The sequence below is a fragment of the Cibotium barometz genome, chromosome 50 (assembly GCF_041138505.1).
Source record: "Cibotium barometz isolate CiBa-2024 chromosome 50, ASM4113850v1, whole genome shotgun sequence".
NCBI lineage: Eukaryota > Viridiplantae > Streptophyta > Polypodiopsida > Cyatheales > Cibotiaceae > Cibotium > Cibotium barometz.
In genome coordinates, this window is record NC_141095.1 from 40,828,885 (window position 1) to 40,855,368 (window position 26,484).

Consider the following 26,484-nt stretch of genomic DNA (forward strand, 5'->3'; position numbering starts at 1 on the left):
CTTTTTGAATCCTGGCCAGAAAAAGCTTTTCTTCACAAACATATAGGTTTTTATAATCCCTGGATGTCCAGCTATCAGGCTATAATGGGCTTCTCTCAGAATTCTTCCCTTTATTCCCTCATCATTGGGGATACATAGCCGATTATTATAATACATGCATCCTTCATCCAATTTGTACACAAGAACTCGACTCATTTCCTGAGGAGTCTTGCATTCCTACATCAGAAGGATACCAATAGTAGAGGCAAAGAATTTGTCCTGCATGATTTTCTCCTTTGCTTCACTGATCAATGGATTTGACACCACTGTAATTGCAAGCAAGGAGGCTTTTCTGCTGAGTGCATTTGCAACCACATTTTCTTTCCCTGATCGATACTTGATTTCAAAATCAAATTCTTGCAGGGTCTACATCCACCTCCTTTTACTTATGTTGAGATCCCTTTGGGTGGAGATCCACTTCAAAATTTGATGATCTGTCTCATCAAGGTGAACCTCTGTCCCAAAAGATAATGTCTCCACAACTTCAAAGCATACACTACTACTACTGAGAGTAACTCCAAGTCATGGACGACATAATTTTAAGTTTCCTGGATTCATAGGCCACTTGCATGACCTTCCTGCATAAGAGCACCTTCCTAAGGAAAACCCACTGGCATCAGTAACTACCTCAAAGGTTTTGGTAGAATCTGGAAACTTAAGAACATGGTTGGTTACTAAGGCTGTCTTCAGCTTGTCAAAGGCACTCTGACACATTGCAGTCCACTGAAAAAGTGTACTCTTCTTGAGAAGATTAGTTAAAGGGGATGCTATCTTAGTATACCTAGGTATAAAGATCCTATCGCATACCTAGGTATAAAGATCTATACCATCCGGTTAATCCTAGGAATCCTCTGACTTCATTTACTGTCTTGGGTTCTGTTCATTCTACCACTGCTTGGATCTTTGCGGGGTCAGGAGAAATCCCATCCTTTGCATAAAAATAAATTTAACTAAAACTCTTCTTTAATTTTTAACAAAATATCCATTATTTTAGTATTCCAAATTTTTCTATTTCCTCATTGGAATACATGGATTTCTATTGTCATGGGAATTTCTCTTTTATCACATAAAAATGAATTGCTAGAAGTTCTCCTTTTTCCTAATTACCTATTTATGTATAAACATAAAAATCAAATTTCCCATAGTTATGATGAGAATTTTTGAATTAGCCTAGGATGATTAATCCTAGAATATGGTAGGAAGTCCTCTTTTCATATTATGTATGAAAATGATTTATGTGTTAATTTTTTATAGAAATTTTACCATGGCTCCACTGCTATTACTGATAATTTTTAATAATTTTGAAAGCATAAAGTTTTAGTAATATAATATGATAGAATAACTATCATTTGGATTAATATCCAATTATGGACTTGATTCCTAAGTTTTTCATAATTTAAATAGCATAAAAGCATTAAAAGGCCACTTCTTTGGCTTCTAATTTGACAAGCATAGAATTTACTTTTAGATTTGAGAATTGCTTCACGAGAAGCATCATTTGATTATAGAATAGGTCATAGGAATGACCATTCTTTGGGAGAGAGAGAGATATGCTTTAAAAACATTTTAATTTAAGCATAAATGGAAACTTTATGTGTTTAAACACTAAAATTCATTAGAGAGCAGCAATTGCACTAAAGAGCCATTCAATTGAATACTTCTCAAGCTTGAGATGGGTTGAGAAGTGAGAAACATTTAGAGATTAAGAAAAAGACCATAAAGTCACACTTTACCTCTTATTTTGCTTGATTCTTTAGTCTAAGGAGAGGCCCCCAACCAATCAATTAGTTTACTATGTTGATGAAGACTCCAAAGAAGGTTGAAGAGAGAGAGAAGCTCCAATCTCTCCAATTTATAAAGGATAATAGAAAATATGCTTATTTTATAGTAATACTAGCATGGTCTAGTTCACAGATAAGAATACAAAAGAATGAGGGTCTATTATAGGTGAGGGAGGCCACTAACTGAGTCCAACTAAGTTCTAGAATTTTCCAGCTTCAGTTTGGCTGAATTTGGACAAGATTTGGGTCGGTTAGCTCCCTTTTTGATTTGGTTTGATCCAGGAGAGAGGAGAGATAAAAATATCTTATTATTTTTTAGTTTAAACCTCCTCCACACATGTGAATTAGCTGCCTCCTTGAAGGCTCCCCCTTTCCTTACTAACATGTAAAAAATGAACGATCACTCCAAAATATCTCATTTTTTTAGTAATATTTCATAATTTTTAACTAATAAATCTTGTACTCAGTCAACTCTTCATCTTATGTGGGCCTCATTTCTGGGTATTTTCTTTTATTCATTGGATTTATCTCATCCCAACACTTGAATTAATCTTATTGGTCCAAATGAACCTTAATTGGACCAAGATCCAAAATTTTCAGAAAATCTTGCCTCTTAGGCGGCTAAGGTATTTTAAATCATTTTTAATTAATTCCAATTGCACCTTGGAAAATTTAAATTGATTTTCTGTTTCACGAAAACATATTTTTGATATTTGTAGAATTTATATATCCAAAAATATCTTAATATTGAACTACCACTCTCTAGAAATTTTCATCTCACTAGGCAAAAACAAGGAATAATTAATATTTTCTTGTATTCATAAACAGGAAATGATTACATGGTATTGAGGTAAAGGCTTATTCATTATTCAGGCTGAGGAGGAATCTTACATCCTCTCCCACACTTGAAAAACCCGAGATGTCCTCATCTCACAAAGTGGGGATAATCTTTTGCCAACTCTTCTTCTTACTCCCAGGTGGCGTCTTCTAGAGGGAAGAACTTCCACTTTACTAAAACTTCTCTGAGGACTCTGCTCCTGAGAATCTTCTCCCGAACATCAAGGATTTCCTCAGGTTGGAGTACCATCTGGCCTCGAGTCGGAGAAATCAATTGTTCATCAATCATCAAGCATGTGACTCGGGTTGGGTACATATTTCTTTATTTATAATAGCATATGGCCCACAGTATCTGGGAGATAGGTTTGTGTTTCCCTAGGGATAAGGAACTTCTTTTTGGTCATACTTGATTGAAGACCATATCTGATTCTTCAAACTCTCTCTCTCTAATCTCTTTTTATCTGCATACTGCTTTTGTCTGTCTTGGGCTGCCTTTATATCTTCACGGATTGATTGCATTTGCTGGTCCATGTTATCAAGCATTTGTCTGGACATTTGGACTCCGATCAATGGATCAGACCAAGTCAACGGTGTAAGGCAATCTTGTCCATACAAAGCTTTGTCTCATCCCAATGCTTCGATGTGATAAGAAGCATTGTAAGCAAATTCGACTAGATGTAAATGGCTTAACCACTTCTTGGGTTCCCTGCCAGCCCGCAACATGATCGAAGGATATCTTCAATTACTTGATTCACTCTTTCAGTCTGGTCATCTGTTTCGGGGTGATAGGCTGTGCTGAGATCCAAGAAAGTTCCTACTGCTTGCAGTCTAGAATTTCGATGTGAATTGGGTATCTCTGTCACTTACTATCCTCCTGGGGGGGTAAGCCGTGCAATCTGAAGATTTCTTTAAGGAAAACTCTGGCAACATCCACTGCAGTGTATATTTCTTTCACTGCAATCAGATGGGCACTTTTTGTTAGTCTGTCAACTACCACAAAAATGGAGTTGTAACCTGATTGCACTGAAGGTAGTCCACTGACAAAGTCCATACTGATACATTCCCACTTTATCTATGGAATGTCTAGAGGCTGCAGTTTCCCTGGCATCTTGACTCTCTCTGCCTTGACTCTCTGACACATTAAGCATTTTGGCACATGATCAAGTACATCCTTTTTGAGTCCTGGCCAAAAAAAGCTTTTCTTCACATACATATAGGTTTTTATAATCCCTCGATGTCCAGCTATCAGGCTATCATGGGCTTCTCTCAGAATTCTTCCCTTTATTCCCTCATCATTGGGGATGCATAGCCGATTATTATAATACATGCATCCTTCATCCAATTTGTACCCAAGAACTTGACTCATTTCCTGAGGAGTCTTGCATTCCTGCATCAGAAGGGTAGCAATAGTAGGGACAAAGAAGTTGTCCTGCATGATTTTCTCCTTTGCTTCACTGATCAATGGATTTGACACTACTGTAATTGTTGCAAGCAAGGAGGCTTTTCTACTGAGTGCATCTACAACCACATTTTCTTTCCCTCATCGATACTACTTGATTTCAAAATCAAATTCTTGCAGGGTATGCATCCATCTCCTTTTACGCATGTTGAGATCCCTTTGGGTGAAGATCCACTTTAGAATTTGATGATCTGTCATCAAGGTGAACCTCTGTCCCAAAAGATAATGTCTCCACAACTTTAGAGCATACACTACTACTACTGAGAGTAACTCCAAGTCATGGACGGCATAATTTCTCTCATGTGTTTTGAGTTTTCTGGATTCATAGGCCACTGCATGACCTTCCTACATAAAAGCACCACCTAAGGCAAACCCACTGGCATCAATAACTACCTCAAAGGGTTTGGTAGAATTTGGCAACTTAAGGATATGGTTGGTTACTAAGGCTGTCGTCAGCTTGTCAAAGGCACTCTAACACATTGCAGTCCACTGAAAAAGTGTACTCTTCTTCAGAAGATTAGTTAAAGGGGATGCTAACTTAGCATACCTAGGTATAAATATCCTATACCATCCGCTTAATCCTAGGAATCCTCTGACTTCCTTTACTGTCTTTGGTTCAGGCCATTCTACTACTGCTTGGATCTTTGCGGGGTCAAGAGAAATCCCATCCTTTGCATAAAAATAAATTTAACTAAAATTCTTCTTTAGTTTTTAAATAAAATATCCATTATTTGAGTATTCCAAATTTTTCTCTTTCCTCATTGGAATACATGGATTTCTATTGTCATGGGAATTTCTCTTTTATCACATAAAAATGAATTGCTAGAAGTTCTCCTTTTTCCTAATTACCTATTTATGTATAAACATAAAAATCAAATTTCCCATAGTTATGATGAGAATTTTTGAATTAACCTAGGATGATTAATCCTAGAATATGGTAGGAAGTCCTCTTTTCATATTATGTATGAAAATGATTGATGTGTTAATTTTTTTAGAAATTTTACCATGGCTCCACTGCTATTACTAATAATTTTCAATAATTTTCAAAGCATAAAGTTTTAGTAATACAATATGATAGAATAACTATCATTTGGATCAATATCCAATTATGGACTTGATTCCTAAGTTTTTCATAATTTAAATAGCAAAAAAGCATTGAAAGACCACTTCTTTGGCTTCTAATTTGACAAGCATAGAATTTACTTTTAGATTTGAGAATTGCTTCATGAGAAGCATCATTTGAATATAGAATAGGTCATAGGAATGACCATTCTTTGGGGGGGAGAGAGATATGCTTAAAAAATATTTTAATTTAAGCATAAATGGAAACTTTATGTGTTTAATCATCACTAAAATTCATTAGAGAGCTTCAATTACACTAAAGAGCCATTCAATTGAATACTTCTCAAGCTTGATAGGGGTTGAGAAGTGAGAAACATTTAGAGATTAAGAAAAAGACCATAAAGTCACACTTTACCTCTTATTTTACTTGATTCTTTAGTCTAAGGAGACGCCCCCAACCAATCAATTAGTTTAGTATGCTGATGAAGACTCCAAAGAAGGTTGAAGAGAGAGAGAAGCTCCAATCTCTCTAATTTGTAGAGGATAATAGAAAATATTCTTATTTTAGAGTAATACTGGCATGGTCTAGTTCATAGATGAGAATACAAAAGAATGAGGGTCTTTTTATAGGTGAGGGAGGCCACTAACTGAGTCCAAGTAAGTTCTAGAAATTTCCAGCTTCAGTCTGGCTGAATTTGGACAAGATTTGGACCGGTTTGGATCCCTTTTTGATTTGGTTTGATCCAAGAGAGAGGAGAGATAAAAATATCTTATTATTTTTGAGTTTAAAACTCCTCCACACATGTGAATTAGGCACCTCCTTGAAGGCTCCCCCTTTCCCTACTAACGTGTTAAAAATGAATTATCACTCCAAAATATCTCATTTTTTAAGTAATATTTCATAATTTTTACCTAATAAATCTTGTACTTAGTCAACTCTTCATCTTATGTGGGCCTCATTTTTGGGTATTTTCTTTTATTCATTGGATTTATCTCATCCCAACACTTGGATTAATCTTATTGGTCCATAAGAACCTTAATTGGACCATGAATTAAAATTTTCAGAAAATCTTGACCGGCTAAGGTCTTTTAAATCATTTTCAATTAATTCCAATTATACCTTGGAAAATTTATTTTTATTTTTTGTTTCAAGGAAACATATTTTTTATATTTGTAGAATTTATATTTCCAAAAATATCTTAATATTGAACTACCACTCTCTAGAAATTTTCATCTCACTAGACAAAAACAAGAAAAAATTAATATTTTCTTGTATTCAGAAACAAGAAATGATTACAGGGTATTGAGGTAAAGGCTTATTCATTATTCAGGAGGCTGAGGAGGAATCTTGCATCGTCCCCCACACTTGAAAAACGCGAGATGTCCTTATCTCGCAAAGTGGGGGTAATCTTTTGCCAACTCTTATTCTTTCTGCCAGGTGGTGTCTTCTAGAGGGAAGAACTTCCACTTTACTAAAAATTCTCTGAGGACTCTGCTCCAGAGGATCTTCTCCCAAACGTCAAGGATTTCCTTAGGTTGGAGTACCATCTGGCCTTGAGTAGGAGAAATCAATTGTTCATCAATCATCAAGCATGTGACTCGGGTTGGGTACATATTTCTTAAGCAAACTGACATGGAATACATCATGTACCTTGAGATCAGGAGGTAGAAGAAGTTTGTAGGCTAGATCATCCACTTTATTTATAATAGCATACGGCCCACAGTATCTGGGAGAGAGGTTCTTATACTTTCCTAGCGATAAGGAACTTCTTTTTGGTCCTACTCGAATCAAGACCATATCTGATTCTTCAAACTCTCTCTCTCTTTGATCTCTTTTTATCTGCATACTGCTTTTGTTTGTCTTGGGCTGCCTTTATATCTTTACGGATTGATTGCATTTGCTGGTCCATGTTATCAAGCATTTGTCTGGACATTTGGACTCTGATCAATGGATCAGACCAAGTCAACGGTGTAAGGCAATTTTGTCTCCATACAAAGCTTTGAAAGGGCTCATCCCAATGCTTCGATGATAAGAAGCATTGTAAGCAAATTCGACTAGTTGTAAATGGCTTAACCACTTCTTGGGTTCCCTACTGCAGCATGACCGAAGGATATCTTCAATTACCTCATTCACTCTTTCAGTGTGGCCATCTGTTTCGGGGTGATAGGCTGTGCTAAGATCCAAGAAAGTTTCTACTGCTTCGAGGAATGCAATCCAGAATTTCGATGTGAATTTGGGATCTCTGTCACACTTACTATCCTCCTGGGTAAGCCGTGCAATCTGAAGATTTCTTTAAGGAAAACTCTGGCAACATTCACTGCAGTGTATGTTTCTTTCACTGGAATTAGATGGGCACTTTTTGTTGTTAGTCTGTCAACTACCACAAAAATGGAGTTGTAACCTGATTGCACTGAAGGTAGTCCAGTGACAAAGTCCATACTGATACATTCCCACTTCATCTATGGAATGCCTAGAGGCTGCAGTTTCCCTAGCATCTTGACTCTCTCTGCCTTGACTCTCTGACACATTAAGCATTTTCGCACATGATCAAGTACATCCTTTTTGAGTCCTGGCCAGAAGAAGCTTTTCTTCACATACATATAGGTTTTTATAATCCCTGGATGTCCAGCTATCAGGCTATCATGGGCTTTTCTCAGAATTCTTCCCTTTATTCGCTCATCATTGGGGATACATAGCCGATTATTATAATACATGTATCCTTCATCCAATTTGTAACCAATAACTCGACTCATTTCCTGAGGAGTCTTGGTCTCCTGCATGGGTAGCAATAGGGGGCAAAGAATTTGTCCTACATGATTTTCTCCTTTGCTTCACGGATCAATGGATTTGACACCACTGTAATTGTTGCAAGCAAGGAGGCTTTTCTGCTCAGTGCATCCGCAACCACATTTTGTTTCCCTAATCGATACTTGATTTCAAAATCAAATTCTTGCAGGGTCTGCATCCATCTCCTTTTACGCATGTTGAGATCCCTTTGGGTGAAGATCCACTTTAGAATTTGATGATCTGTCATCAAGGTGAACCTCTGTCATCAAGGTGAACCTCGGAGGCTTTTCTGCTCAGTGCATCCGCAACCACATTTTGTTTCCCTAATCGATACTTGATTTCAAAATCAAATTCTTGCAGGGTCTGCATCCATCTCCTTTTACGCATGTTGAGATCCCTTTGGGTGAAGATCCACTTTAGAATTTGATGATCTGTCATCAAGGTGAACCTCTGTCCCAAAAGATAATGTCTCCACAACTTCAGAGCATACACTACTACTACTGAGAGTAACTCCAAGTCATGGACGGCATAATTTCTCTCATGTGTTCTGAGTTTTCTAGATTCATAGGCCACTGCATAACCTTCCTACGTAAGAGCACCGCCTAAGGCAAACCCACTGGCATCAGTAACTACCTCAAAGGGTTTGGTAGAGTCTGGCAACTTAAGGACATGGTTGGTTACTAAGGCCGTCTTTAGCTTGTCAAAGGCACTCTGACACATTGCAGTCCAGTGAAAAAGTGTACTCTTCTTGAGAAGATTAGTTAAAGGGGATGCTATCTTAGCATACCTAGGTATAAAGATCCTATACCATCTGGTTAATCCTAGGAATCCTCTGACTTCCTTTACTGTCTTGGGTTCTGGCCATTCTTGCAACGAGACCCTTTAATCTTCTTGAAGGGAATAATCAAAAACTCATAAAATTTATCAAATATCAAAACAACTACTTGAATTAAATTGAAAATTAAAACATATAACAAAACATAAGGCAAGAGAAAGAAAAAACATCACCATCAAAGGGTGCAATCTTCCCCCCCCCTTGTGCGTGGCCTTTCCCCACACAAGAGTATTTCTTTATTAGCTTTCTTTCCACCAAAAATAGGCCATAGCGCCAAAATATACAAAATGTGCTTTTAGAGAGCACGGCACTCTTCTTTTACAAAAATAGAGTGTCAAATATTGGGACTAGGGTAAAGCCATGGGCTTTAATAAATTCCACACTATAAATGTATCTTTCCTAAAGTTCAAAATGGAAAAATCAACTACTAAGGTTATAACCTATGCTTGTAAAAATAAATGTGATGCACATAAGAAACATTCTCCTCGACATTATTTATCAATCCTCGTAATCTTCTTTACCTGAAAATATAAGCCTAATTAATAATTAAATTAATCCCACAAATATTAAACAGGCACAAACCATAACCAACTCATGACTACCAGGCGTAAGTACTTCCAAGGATCACCCTGCCAATACAAACCTAATTGAAATAATCATAGACGGCCCCAAGCATACATCATATACCGCACGTATTAATATTTATAGTGGTGTCACCCACGATATTAACCTAGCCGGCATGACGCAAGAGTAACCTAGGCGTCCCCAAATTACTCAAGAGGAAAAAATAATATTCTTAAAGAGAACTTAAAATATATTCTCATAACATCCCTCTTTCTTGAGTTTGCAATTGTCCTCAATTGCAGGTTTGCTGGGTTTGAAAAGAACAAAGGATCTCAGGATAAGCTCGAAAAAATATCTCGGCATCCATTTTGCATCTTCTTGAGGATGGTTTTTGAATGTCAAAAGGTATTTAATTAACATGGATCGTAACAGTCCCCCCTATTGGGAATCAACTGTCCTCAGTTGCGTAATCAATGAGTATCAAATAATTTCTGAAATTAAAACCAAAGAAGTGAATGCATGTAAAAGGGATCTAAGTGTCCCATACCACAGAGGTACCTTCCACATACAAACACTCGCTGGTGAAAGATAGAAGACATAGATAGGTCTGGTGTAGCCATGTAAAACCAATCTAATGTCCCATACCATAGATTAATTCCACACGACACTACCTTAAGAACAGAAGTTTGAGACGGAGTAGCTAATTCCCTCATACTCACTCAAAAGTGGGCTTCGACTTGCTAATATGTATGGGATGTGCATTGATCCTTCCCTAGGGAATGGACCTCTGGTGGGGTCGAAATAAAGTCACCACCTAGCACATCGAAGAAAATGTTATGGTGACTATGATGACCGATAGCAGGCCAACTTCCATCTTCAAGTCCTCCTTCCCTGCATCTAGTAATGTGAAATCTGGTTGGATTGGTTCTAGAGGTAGAGGCTCTGGAACTAGCTCTTTTCATGGCCGGTCATAGAATGGAATTTGGGCAAAACCAAAGTGATGGTATTTAATACCAACCGCCAGACCACTTCACGACATCCTTCCTATTCAAAGAGGCATGAGTGGAGATTGTGCCATGCTATGTATACCTTGGAGCCACATTTACACGGGCCTTGTGTTCAGTATAACTACTACTGCCACTGACAAATGTTTCGGATGGAGTATTGAGAGGCTTCAAGTGCTAATGTTTAAACTACAAGTCTTATTCCAAAAATGAATTAGGTCAAAATGGAAATTCTTATTAACTTAAGATTGAAAAATAATCACTTACATTACTGTCAATAACTTGATGAATTCTGGGGATTTGTTCTTGATCTTAATCTTGTAATTGTCTAACTAAATTTCAAAAATTATAATCTTTGAATAGATATATAATTCTTGAATTTGTGAATCTTACTTGTAAACAATGAAATCTAAAGAGGATCTTGATCTTAAGCTTAATCTTAAACTTGAAATCAAAACTTGAATAAAATTAGACATCTTGTGCCCTAGTTGATAGCAAGAACTTGTGCCCTAGTTGATAGCAAGAACTTGATGTACTAGTAATGAATCTTGGCTTAGATTAAAAATACTTGAATAGACGAAAATTGAGAGATTAGTCTTTAATTAATCATAATTGCAATTCTTGAATAAATCTTGTTCTTAAGGGGTTTAAATCTTGTGGTTGAATATATCTTTGACTTAGAGCAATTCTTGGTGTAGAAAGAATCTTGTACTTGGATAGATCTTTAAACTAAAACACTTGAAAATTTAGATAAAATTTATAAACTTCGTAATTGTGATTGGCATACAACTTAAGGTTGGTTTCTAGTCACTTGAGAGCTATTTCTTTACTTTTCTCATCATCAGTAAATTCAATGGTGAAGCAATTGATAACTTGAATCAAAAACTAGAGAAACTTGCTTGGTTCTTGATTTTTCAAATTGGTCTTAATCTTCTATGAAATGTCTAGCAATCATTTTTACTATAATTTGGGCAACTAGATCTTGAAGATAACTTTTACTAATCTTGTCTCGATCTTTCTAGTTAGGTCACGGTATCTAAAATTCTTTTTAGGAGCTAAAGTTTTCTAACTAGGTCTAGAAGGAAATAATGTTGAGAAAACGGATACAAAAGCAAACAAGAAATTGTATACAATAAATAATTTTTTTACACATACCTCCACCTTTGGTTAATGTGTCGAGTGCGTTAACCTCTTCGGTGTCAAGCTCGTCCTTTTGTGCAATTTGGTTCTTCTTTCTAGTTGGGCAAGATTTAGCATAATGTCCCAACATCTTACACCTGAAACACTTGACAATAGACAGCTTGGATACGATGTCATTGGTCGGGCTATGCATGTCAGATGCTTCCACAGTTTTAACTTTCTTCTTAATATATTTGTTTATTCTAGACAGATGTCTTTCAATCTTTCTTTGAAATTTGTCTCGATGCTCTCGTTCTTGATTCAAAAGAATATAGAGAGAATCAAGCTGTTCCTGAATAGTACGACGGTGTTGTGGATATTCACCCATTTCCTGACAATTAAAAAGAAAAGAAAAAATTTAAAACAAGAGAAAAGATAGGGTTTCTTATCTCATATGGAATGTCAAGTTAGATGTGAATCCTACCAAGTTAGCTCAATACACAAATGCATAATTTTTCAAGAAATAATCCATGTACTCTTTTAAAATTAGAAAACTAGCCATAGGTTAAAGCAACATTTTAATGATATCTTCACTAACAAGCTGTTTATATTATTCGTACTTCATGAGGATTTAGAAAACAACTTTATTCACAAGAATTTGACAACTCTCGAAATTTCTCTTGAGGTAAATCCTAAAAATTTGTAAAAGAAATCAAAACTAACTATATGTACATGAGATTCTTTTCAAAAAATATGATGGGAATAGTCAAAAAAAATATTTTCTTTTGTAAAACTTTTGATTGGTCTCATTTGTAAAGCTTTAAGCTTATTGGGAAAGCTTATTTGAAAGCTTTTAAAGCTTAGTCAAAAGCTTATATATATATATATATATAATCTATGAAATTTTTATAGTAATTAATAATCTTAATAAAGCTTTTAGCTAACATAAGCTTTGTAATAACAAAGCTCTTTTTTTTTAAAAAGCCTCAATAGGCATAAAAGAATAAATCGTGGTCTGAAAAAAAATTCCTTCCCCCTGAATTTGCAGCTCTTGCCGTCGGCGATGACAGGATGGAAAGAGGAGAAAAATAAAATATAAAAAAAATCTATGCCTCCTCGGTTTTTGCGCAAACTGAAAATTTCCTCCCCTTCCTGAATTCACAGCGATCGCCGCAGCCGGCGGGATGGAGACAAAAACGTGCTGCTGCCCGGGTATGAAGGAGGGAGAGAGAGGGAAAAGAAATCAATTGGAAAATTTTATATACAGCGCATCAACTGAGGAGGAGAGGGAAAATAAAAATTAAAAGTAATTTTTGAAAGCAACTCTTGAAGAATTCTTATCCCTCTATTATAGAAATTGAGCAAAGGAAAGGTTTAGCAATTCTGCTTATGGCTCTCCATGCTCCTCTGCTTGCTCTTTCAATCTGTACGGACAGATTAGGAAGAGGATTAGTGAAGAGGAAGGTGGTTTTATGGTTTTGGGAAACCCACTAATAGTTTTCCACCTAGTTTTACCCTTTGGGCAATAGATTGATGGAGATTGATTACCCAATGGTCAGAAACAAGCTTTATTTCATCCATACATAAACAAAAATCCCTAAACGTGTTCTGCTTCAATTTAAATTCAAGAAAATTACCAAAATCACCTCTGTTTTTGTCTCTTTCACCTCTTTTCACTGCCTTTAAGAAAATTAAATTATACCAAAGCTCTGATACCACTGCAACAACGGGACCCTTTAATCTTCTTGAAGGGAATAATCAAAAACTCATAAAATTTATCAAATATCAAAACAACTACTTGAATTAAATTGAAAATTAAAACATATAACAAAACATAAGGCAAGAGAAAGAAAAAACATCACCATCAACACCATGTTGGGTGTAATCTTCCCCCCCCTTGTGCGTGGCCTTTCGCCACACAAGAGTATTTATTTATTAGCTTTCTTTCACCAAAAATAGGCCATAGCCCCAAAATATACAAAATGTGCTTTTAGAGAGCACGGCACTCTTCTTTTACAAAAATAGAGTGTCAAATATTGGGACTAGGGTAAAGCCATGGGCTTTAATAAATTCCATACTATAAATGTACCTTTCCTAAAGTTCAAAATGGAAAAATCAACTACTAAGGTTATAAACTACGCTTGTAAAAATAAATTTTTTCCTCATTGAGAGGCACAGCCGTTGATTCTTTTCCATAGAACAATTTTTGTCCGGGATTTACTTCATCTATCGAACTAAACAGACATTGAGTCTCGATTTACGGATCCATCAGTCCAGCCAGTCCCATGGGTTAGCCAACCGCCCAACCACTGTAGTGATGGGATCCAATTAAGAATTTGGTTAGGTTTTGTCCCGGATACCAGGGAAAAGAGTTCCCAGGCCCCCTAGTCGGATTTTCAAGCAAATTTAACTCCAGTCACACCACTTACACACCCAATATGAAATTGCCTTTTTCCTAGATTCAATGTATTTAATTTAGTCATTTAATGAAATCATAGTGTTACTGATCATAAACTTCCAAGTATCCGGTTGAATCTTAATTTCCAGTCATTCCTTCATCGGAGTATCTATGGCATCATTGACAACCAGAACGCACACCACCTGTTCACTCAGGGGCCTTTTCAATAGTTCCTAGCTCATAGTACCTGACAGATAATCACTTATAAAAATCAAGATGGAATCCTCGTTGAAGATCAGCAAGATCAACCAACAGATCCATATAAGAGAGCTATGGACTCATCAGTTGAGGACTAGCAAGGTCAATCAACGAGATCCATACTCGGTTTTAGAAAACAACTGTTACTCCTTGATCTAATATCTTCCACGACGCACGTGTGAGTATCTTCGGCGACCCAGAGCCCGAGCACCGTATGGTCAGCACCCTCTAGGATCCTTCGCAGGTCACCTAGCGCTTCACTCATAGGCCGCTTCCTTGGTCCCTCATCCACCGTACTGGAAGCTCACCATTTAAATCAAACTAAGGCTGGTCAAGACCTCGGCCGACCTTGCTACGCGAGACGTCCTCCATTGACTCTCCATCAGCAGTTGCAACTTTATCAGTTAGGTCTCCACCCACGACCTTAATCACAAGACGGTCAAAATGCTTCTCCAGCATTCTTGACATAAAACAATCATTTACAAACAGGTTTACAAATACAGTTTCTATAATGAACTCACGTCTTTCCACTGTTCCACATCAATCCATATTACTTAACCCAAATCCAAATCATATGTGTATCCATTCTTGACCAGATACATCATTTTCCATCCCATCACATCAGATTCATTCACTTCACATAACATCCATTCCTATCTTTCTTAATTTACATTACATCTCATCACATCCATTTGTCATTACATCTCATTCGTTCACATCTTATATTATTCATTCACATTCTGATTCACATGACGTCTCATCTCATCCATTCGCTCATATCGACTTCATATCCATTCACATACATTTTTGCATTCATTATTCCACATACACATCCACATTCGTACATCCACATTCACATCTACATCCATACATCCATTTTCACATCCACATTCATGCATCCACATCCACATTCATACATCCACATTCACATCTACATCCATACATCCATTTTCACATCCACATCGATACATCCATTTTCACATCCATATTCATACATCCACATCCACATCTACATCCATTTTCACATCTATATCCACATTCACATCTACATTCATACATACACATCCATATCCACATCCATACATCCATTTCCACATCCATATTCATACATCCACATCCACATCCACATCCTTACATCCTTATATCCATCTCCACATCCATATTCATACATCCACATCCACATCCTTACATTCACATCCACATCTACATCCATACATCCATTTTCACATCTACATCCACATTCACATCTACATCCACATCCATACATCCATTTTACATCTACATCCATACATCCATATCCATATCCACATCCATACATCTATATCATACATTCACTTAATGGATTGAATCATCAATATTCATGAAATACATAAACTAAAAGCATAGAAAAAAAGCCATTAATTTGGCCTCAAGCATAGATTAATCTTGGATTAAAGAAAAGCTTTATGAAAAGCTTCATTTGGATTGAGAATAGGTCATGAGAATGACCGTTCTTTGAGTGAGAGAGAGAAATTACATAAAAACCATTAAAATTAAGCATAAATAGAAATTTATGTAATTCTTTACTACCATTCATCAATTAACTTCAATAGCATTCAAAAACCATTCCAATTGAGCTTCTCAAGCTTGAGAGGGGTTGAGAAGAGAGAAACATTAAGAATTTATAGAAAAGATCAAAATTCACCATTTACCTTACAACTTGCTTGATTCTTTGTGCACGGTAGAGGCCCCCAACCAATCAATTGGTTTGGTCTGCTGATGGAGTCACCAATGGAGATTGAAGAAAGAGGGAAGCTCCAATTTCTTCAATTTGGAGAGAATTTTAGAGAATAGTAAAAATTAGCATTATTTCAGCATAATTTTGGCATAATATAATTCTCATCTTTTTTTACAAAGACTCAAGTTCTATTTATAGGAGAGGGAGGCTCTAACCAAGACCAACTGATTTCTAGAATTTTCCAGATTTCAGTTTGGTTGAATTTGGACTAGATTTGGACCTAGTTTGGTTCCTTTTTTATTCGGTTTGATCCAAGAGAGAGGAGAGATAAAAATATCACATTATTTTTTAGTTTAAAACTCATTCAAGCATGTGAAGTATGCACCTCCTTGAAGGGACTCCCCTTCCTTACATATGTGTCAAAATGGAATGATTATACCCAAAATATCTCATTTTTTTAGTAATACTCATAGTTTTTTACTAATAACCCTTGTACATAGTCAACTCTTCATCTTATGTGAGCATTTACTCATTTTTGGGTAATTTCTTTTACAAATTGGATTTATCTGCTCCCCACACATGGATTGATCTTATTGGCCCATAGGAACCTTAATTTAAAATTTCGGAAAAAAATCTTGACCCTCTGGATACTGCCTCTTGAGCAGATTATACTTGATTTCTAATGCACCTTCTGGAAATCTTTTTGAACTTCTGTTTCAAGGGAACTTATATTAATAGGATGAGAAAATTTTCTATCCAAAAAAATTCAAAATCTAAACAATCTCTCTCTAGAACATTTTCTCTCTCTAGGCCAAAACAGGTAAAAACAAGATCTTTGATATTTCTGAAGAGGGATTTGACTACATGGGAAGATACTGGACATCCTGAGAGGCTAGGGAGGAATCTTACATTCTACCCTACTTAAAAAACGCGAGATGTCCTCATCTCGCAAAACTAGAGGAGAATTCTTTTTCTTAAGATGCAACTGATTATGGGTGCCTTATATTTTTGTGAACCCAAATAGAATCCTGGGATAAAGATCCCTTATATAAAACTCATTATTAAATAACAATTCACTCAGATCATAACATTCAATTCCTTATCACAATAATCGTCTATTAGACCGAAATTTCTATCTGAACAGTCCTTCATGGAAATTTTTCATTTATGCAGATTTTAATTTGACCTCCTTTAACTTGATCCATTGGGTCAAGTGTTAACAGCAATAATCTGCCAGCACAATCCACTAATCTCATAGTGATTTGCTGGAGTTATTAACGTCATTCCAGTTATGAACATCATCACAGGGACTCGTCCCATTTATCCTCATTGTGGTTTTGCTTAGCTTATTACATTTCAACCAAATTTCAAGAATCATCATTTTTCAATCAGAATCCAAATCAACTCATCAGTTCACAACCAGAATTTAAAAATCATATCAACCACATTCGAATTCGTCAACTAGATAGCATTAATGCTTATAATTTCAAGTCTTAGATTTACTCATATATACTGCCAGTAAAGAGCTGCAGTTATATCCTCGGTATATACGGGTAGTCATGGTTCTTGGAACTATAAGGTAAATACAATCATGTCTAGGCCTCAAGCAAGTCAGGGATTCCATATAATTGCAGTACTTCCATCTAAAGACCCAATTACCAATTTACGAATTTCAGTCTGAATATCAAATTGTATGAATTTCATCACACAATTACAACCTTTCAGTGCTTCTTGATAAATTTTTGACATATTTGGCTTCTCGGTTGATCCTCATTAGCCAAATTGGCTCTGATACCAACTGTAAGATCCCTGTCCCCACCGCGCAATGGATTCGGAGTGCTAGCAACGGAAGTAGCACATCTTGCGCGGGGCAGGGTCCCACACTGGGGGCCTCGCCCATGGATATCCGGACAGGTGACTAATTCCTTGATTCTTCCAAACCGAACTCGGAAAAACTTCTCTTGCCCGGAAAGCACGGGCGATTCCACCAGGATAACTTTTTCCTAACGTAGTCAAAAGCCTTAACTAACTGAGCTCATCTGATCGAACCCGTAAGTCCCATAGTCAGATCAAGGAAAAAGACTGTACTTGGATCATAGAGACCAAGGCTTTTTTCCTCATTGAGAGGCACAGCCGTTGATTCTTTTCCATAGAACAATTTTTGTCCGGGATTTACTTCATCTATCGAACTAAACAGAAATTGAGTCTCGATTTACGAATCCATCAGTCCAGCCTAACCCCATCCAGTCCCATGGGTTAGCCAACCGCCCAACCACTGTAGTGATGGGATCCAATTAGGAATTTGGTTAGGTTTTGTCCCGGGTACCAGGGAAAAGAGTTCCCACGTCCCCTAGCCAGATTTTCAAGCAAATTTAACTCCAGTCACACCACTTACACACCCAATATGAAATTGCCTTTTTCCTAGATTCAATGTATTTAATTCAGTCATTTAATGAAATCATAGTGTTACTGATCATAAACTTCCAAGTATCTGGTTAAATCTTAATTTCTAGTCATTCTTTCATCGGAGTATCTATGGCATCATTGGCAACCAGAACGCACACCACCTACCTGTTCACTCAGGGGCCTTTTCGATAGTTCCTAGCTCATAGTACCTGATAGATAATCACTTATAAAAATCAAGATGGAATCCTCGTTGAAGATCAGCAAGATCAACCAACAGATCCATATAAGAGAGCTATGGACTCATCAGTTGAGGACCAGCAAGGTCAATCAACCAGATCCATACTCGGTTTTAGAAAGCAACTCTTACTCCTTGTTCTAATATCTTCCACGACGCACGTGTGAGTATCTTCGGCGACCCAGAGCCCGAGCACCGTATAGTTAGCACCCTCTAGGATCCTTCGCAGGTCACCTAGTGCTTCACTCATAGGCCGCTTCCTTGGTCCCTCATCCACCGTACCGGAAGCTCACCATTTAAATCGAACCGAGGTTGGTCAAGACCTCGGCCGACCCTGCTACGCGAGACGTCCTCCATTGACTCTCCGTCCAGCAGTTGCAACTTTATCAGTTAGGTCTCCACCCACGACCTTAATAACAAGACGGTCAAAATGCTTCTCCAGCATTCTTGACATAAAACAGTCATTTACAAACAGGTTTACAAATACAGTTTCTATAATGAACTCACGTCTTTCCAGACTGTTCCACATCAATCCATATTACTTAACCTAATTCCAAATCATATGTGTATCCATTCTTGACCAGATACATCATTTTCCATCCCATCACATCAGATTCATTTATCCATTCCTATCTTTCTTAATTTACATTACGTCTCATCACATCCATTTCTCATTACATCTCATTCGTTCACATCTTATATTATTCATTCACATTCTGATTCACATGACGTCTCATCTCATCCATTCGCTCATATCGACTTCATATCCATTCACATACATTTTTGCATTCATTATTCCACAGACACATCCACATTCGTACATCCACATTCACATCTACATCCATACATCCATTTTCACATCCACATTCATACATCCACATCCACATCCACATCCACATTCATACATCCACATCGATACATTCATTTTCACATCCATATTCATACATCCATATCCATACATCTACATCCACATCTATATCCATACATCCATTTTCACATCTATATCCACATTCTTACATCCACATTCACATCTACATTCATACATACACATCCATATCCACATCCATACATCCATTTTGTTAAAAACCATTCTAAGGAGGATCAAACACTAGCTCCATTGCATAGTTGAATAGAAATGAAGAAGATGAAGTTAAGCTACTAATCAAGAAGTAATTAGCATAATGATGAGCATAATGACAACATAAGTGAGGGGCAATAAAATGTGTTGATTTCAATAGATGAGAGCCTCTTTATATAGGCTAAAGTACATGAGGATTAAGCTCAAGATTAGGTGTTAATCATCATCTAAATCATCTCCACCTTCCCTCCTAGATTCAAGCACCTAAAAGTGACCACCAACCCTAGAATCTTGCTAATCACACCAATGCTACCTAATCAAGGGATCACGACCCCTTTGGCTGATGTTGAGCTCCTAAATGACTCTTTTACATCATGGTAAGATTGCATAATAACCTTTGTATCCATTTGCCCATAATCTATGACTTTAGTGCATAGTGCTAGTTACAAGGTATGTGCCCTACACATCATTTTAGTGAAGGTGTTTGCCATATTTTTTAACACATTTCCACATCCATATTCATACATCCACATCCACATCCATATTCATACATCCACATCCACATCCACATCCACATCTACATCCATACATCCATTTTCACATCTACATCCACATTCACATCTACATCCATTTTCACATCTACATCCACATTCACATCTACATCCATACATCCACATCCATATCCACATCCATACATCTATATCATACATTCACATCCGCGTTCACATTCATACATCCACATCCATGCATCCATATCCACATTCACACATCCACACACATTCACATTCACATTCACATACATCCATATTCTTACATCCATATCCTTATCCACATTCCATATCTACATTCATACATACACATCCATATCCACATCCATCCATCCACATTCATACATCCATTTCCACAGCCATATTCATACATCCATATCCACATCCACATCCACATCTACATCCATACATCCATTTTCACATCTACATCCACATTCATACATCCACATTCACATCTACATCCATACATCCACATCCATATCCACAACCATACATATATATCATACATTCACATCTGCGTTCATATTCATACATCCACATCCATGCATCCATATCCACATTCACACATCCACATCCACATTCACATACATCCACATTCTTACATCCACATTCTTTCATCCATATCCACATCGATATCCTTATTCACATTCCATATTTACATTCATACATACACATCCATATCCACATCCATCCATCTACATCCATACATCCATTTCCACATCCATATTCATACATCCACATCCACATCCATACATCCACATCCACATCTACATCCATACATCCATTTTCACATCTACATCCACATTCACATCTACATCCATACATCCACATCCATATCCACAACCATACATCTATATCATACATTCACATCTGCGTTCACATTCATACATCCACATCCATGCATCCATATCCACATTCACACATCCACATTCACATTCACATACATCCACATTCTTACATCCATATCCACATCCATATCCTTATCCACATTCCATATCTACATTCATACATCCACTTCTATACATACACATCCATATTCATACATCCATATCCACATCCACATCCATACATCCATTTTTACATTCTCATTCATATAACCACATACGCCTTCACATCTATTCTTTTACATCATATCCATTCTCGCCCTATCACAACCCATATACATCTTATCCCATCAGATACACTTCTTACCTCATCCCATACACATCCTATCACATCCTAACTCATCTTATCACATCCTAACTCATCCCATATGCATCTTATCACATCCTTTCACATCTTATACACATCTTATCATATCCTATCACATCTCATACATATCCTATCACATCTCATACGCATCTTATCACATCCTATCACTTCTCATACACATCTTATCACATCCTATCACATCTCATGCACATCTTATCACATCCTAGCACATCCATGCACCTCTTATCACATACATCTCATACACTTCTTATCACATCCTAGCACATCTCATACACCTTTTATCACATCCTAGCACATCTCATACACATATTATTAGGCATAAAGACAACTTTAGTAGGAATAACACTTTTATAATAATCCTTTTATGCAATTTACTATGCATAAATTCCAATTTAATGAGAATAATACTTTCAAAATAGAAATAAATCTTTTATACATCTTTCTATGCATAAATTTTCATCTTAATGAAATTAACACTTTTAGAATAAATCTTTTATGCATCTATCTATGCATAAAATCAAAATTGATAAGAATAACTCTTTTGAATTAAAAATAAAATTCTTTATGCATCTTTCTATGCATAAAATCAAAATTGATAAGAATAACTCTTTTGAATTAAAAATAAAATTCTTTATGCATCTTTCTTTGCATAAAATCAAAACTGATGAGAATAACACTTTTGGGTTAAAATAATTTCTTTATGCATCTTTCCATGCATAAATCCAATTTAGTAGAAATTACACTTTTAGAATAAAAGAATTTCTCTTATGCATCTAATTTGTGCATAAAATCCAATTATGATAAAAATCTCACTTTTAATATAAAAAATCTTTTATGCATATGTTTATGCATACAAATCATTTATGATGAAAATCATTCTTTTAATATAAAAGAATTTCTTTTATACATCTAATTTATGCATAAAATCCTTTATGATGAAAATCACACTTTTAATATAAAAAAATTCTTTTATGCATCTACTTATGCATAAAAATCAATTATGATGAAAATCATACTTTTATAATAAAATATTTCTAGTATACATTTTTCTATGTCTAGAATGAAAATAACCCTTTAAGAATACTCATACGATGGGGATTACTCTTTTTAACATAAAATTTAATTACTAGAAATCCTCTTTTTCTTAATTCGTCAATTATGCATAACATAAAAATCAATTTCTCCATGATTACAATGAAATTCTTTCAATTAATCTAGGATGATAATTCCTAGAATATGGTAGGAAGTCCTCTTTTCATGCTTTGAATGAAATTATTTTATGTGTAATTTTTTACAGAAATTTTGCCATAGCTCCATTACTATGACTGATAAATCTCAATTATTTTAAAGGATAAAGCTTATCATTAAGGGAATGATTAGAATGATCCCTAATTGGATCATTAACCCATAATGGATTGAATCATCAATATTCATGAAATACATAAACCAAAAGCATAGAAAAAAAGCCATTAATTTGGCCTCAAGCATAGATTAATCTTGGATTAAAGAAAAGCTTTATGAAAAGCTTCATTTGGATTGAGAATAGGTCATGAGAATGATCGTTCTTTGAGTGAGAGAGAGAAATTACATAAAAACCATTAAAATTAAGCATAAATAGAAATTTACGTATTTCTTTACTACCATTCATCAATTAACTTCAATAGCATTCAAAAACCATTCCAATTAAGCTTCTCAAGCTTGAGAGGGGTTGAGAAGAGAGAAACATTGAGGATTTATAGAAAAGATCAAATTCACCATTTACCTTACAACTTGCTTGATTCTTTGTGCATGGTAGAGGCCCCCAACCAATCAATTGGTTTGGTGTGCTAATGGAGTCACCAATGGAGATTGAAGAAAGAGGGAAGCTCCAATTTCTTCAATTTGGAGAGAATTTTAGAGAATAGTAAAAATTAGCATTATTTCAGCATAATTTTGGCATAGTATAATTCTCATCTTTTTTTACAAAGACTCAAGTTCTATTTATAGGAGAGGGAGGCTCTAACCAAGACCAACTGATTTCTAGAATTTTCTAGATTTCAGTTTGGTTGAATTTGGACTAGATTTGGACCTAGTTTGGTTCCTTTTTTATTCGGTCTTGATTCGGTTTGATCCAAGAGAGAGGAGAGATAAAAATATCACATTTTTTTTAAGTTTAAAACTCATACAAGCATGTGAAGTATGCACCTCCTTGAAGGGACTCCCCTTCCCTACATATGTTGACAGACTAACCAAAAGTGCCCATCTGATTCCAGTGAAAGAAACATACACTGCAGTGGATGTTGCCAGAGTTTTCCTTAAAGAAATTTGCTGACAATGCTTTTTATCATCGAAGCATTGGGATGAGTCCTTTCAAAGCTTTGTATCGACAAGATTGCCTTATACCGTTGACTTGGTCTGATCCATTGATCAGAGTCAAAATGTCCAGACAAATGCTTGATAACATGGACCAGCAAATGCAATCAATCCGTAAATATATAAAGGCAGCCCAAGACAGACAAGAACAGTATGCAGATAAAAAGAGATCAGAGAGAGAGAGTTTGAAGAATCAGATATGGTCTTCATTCGAGTACAACCAAAAATAAGTTCCTTATCCCTAGGGAAGTACAAGAAGCTCTCTCCCAGATACTGTGGGCCGTATGCTATTATAAATAAAGTGGACGATCGAGCCTACAAACTTCTTCTGCCTCCCCATCTCAAGGTACATAATTGATTGGTTGGCCTCTTCTTAGACTAAAGAATCAAGCAAAATAAGAGGTAAAGTGTGACTTTATGGTCTTTTTTCTTAATCTCTAAATGTTTCTCACTTCTCAACCCCTCTCAAGCTTGAGAAGTATTCAATTGAATGGCTCTTTACTGTAATTGAAGCTCTCTAATGAATTTTAGTGATTAAACACATAAAGTTTCCATTTATGCTTTAATTAAAATGTTTTTTAAGCATATCTCTCTCCCCGAACCTGAGCCCTTTGTAAAAAAAAGGAGAATTATACTATGCCAAAATTATGCTAAAATAATGATAATATTCTATATTCAAATGATGCTTCTCGTGAAGCAATTCTCAAATCTAAAAGTAAATTCTATGCTTCTCAAATTAGAAGCCAAAGAAGTGGCCTTTTAATGCTTTTATGCTATTTAAATTATGAAAAATGTATGAAAAACGTAGGAATCAAGTCCATAATTGGATATTGATCCAAATGATAGTTATTCTATCATATTGTATTACTAAAACTTTATGCTTTCAAAATTATTAAAAATTATCAATAATAGAAGCAGAGCCATGGTAAAATTTCTGAAAAAAATAACATGTAAATGATTTTCATACATAATATGAAAAGAGGACTTCCTACCATATTCTAGGATTAATCATCCTTCGTGACTCAAATCAGACTTTTACTAAACCTAATTTGGATTCATAGAAGTAAGACTGAAATCAGAATACACATGTGGATGATAGAAATGAGTCCGAATGCCATTGTAGAGCACAGACAGAGCACAGACGGAACTCCTTAATTCATCATCTCCAAAACACAATAGTGCCGCTGATTAAAAGCCCACATCAGTTATTACAAGTAGTTATAACCGCATTCCTTCATCGGAATTCCCCAAGATATAATGAAAGTCTGACTAAGGTATTTTGCAAAAGGACTTACAAAAAGGAATTGCTAAACTTGAAAACTAAAACAAAGTAAAGTAATCTATGATACTATAAGTAGAGCCCTAACACAAAATTATTGAAAATTATCAGTAATAGCAGCGGAGCCATGGTAAAATTTCTGAAAAACTTAACACATAAATCATTTTCATACATAATATGAAAAGAGGACTTCCTACCATATTCTAGGATTAATCATCCTAGGTTAATTGAATAATTCTCATCATAACCATGGAAATTTTAATTTTTATTTTTATACATAAATAGTTAATTAGAAAAAAGGAGAACTTCTAGTAATTCATTTTGATGATAAAAGAGAAATTCCCATGACAATAGAAATCCATGTATTCCAATGAGGAAAGAGAAAAATTTGGAATACTAAAATAATGGATATTTTATTTAAAAATTAAAGAAGAATTTTAGTTAAATTTATTTTTATACAAAGGATGGGATTTCTCCTGACCCCACAAAGATCCAAGCAGTAGTAGAATGGCCAGATCCTAAGACAGTAAAGGAAGTCAGAGGATTCCTAGGATAAACCGGATGGTATAGGATCTTTATACCTAGGTATCCGAAGATAGCATCCCCTTTAACTAATCTTCTCAAGAAGAGTACACTTTTTCAGTGGACTGCAATGTGTCAGAGTGCCTTTGACAAGCTGAAGACAGCCTTAGTAGTAACCAACCATGTCCTTAAGTTGCCAGATTCTACCAAACCCTTTGAGGTAATTTACTGATGCCAATGGGTTTGTTGCCTTAGGCGATGCTCTTATGCAGGAAGGTCATGCAGTGGCCTATGAATCCAGAAAACTCAGAACACATGAGAGAAATTATGCCGTCCATGACTTGGAGTTACTCTGAGTAGTAATGTATGCTCTGAAGTTGTGGAGACATTATCTTTTGGGACAGAGGATCACCTTGATGATAGATCATCAAAGTCTAAAGTGGATCTTCCCCCAAAGGGATGTCAACATGCGTAAAAGGAGATGGATGCAGACTCTGCAGGAATTTGATTTTGAAATCAAGTATCGATCAGAGGAAGAAAATGTGGTTGCAGATGCACTCAGCAGAAAAGCCTCCTTGCTTGCAATTACAATGGTGTCAAATCCATTGATCAGTGAAGCAAAGGAGAAAATCATGCAGGACAAATTCTCTGCCCCTATTGCTACCCTTCTGATGCAGGAAAGCAAGACTCCTCTCAGGAAATAAGTCAAGTTCTTGGGTACAAATTGGATGAAGAATGCATGTATTATAATAATCGGCTATGTATCCCCAATGATGAGGGAACTAAGGGAAGAATTCTGAGAGAATCCCATGATAGCCTGATAGCTGGACATCCAGGGATTATAAAAACCTATATGTTTGTGAAGAAAAGCTTCTTCTGGCCAGGACTCAAAAAGGATGTACTTGATCATGTGCAAAAATGCTTAATGTGTCAGAGAGTCAAGGCAGAGAGAGTTAAGATGCCAGGGAAACTGCAGACTCTAGACATTCCA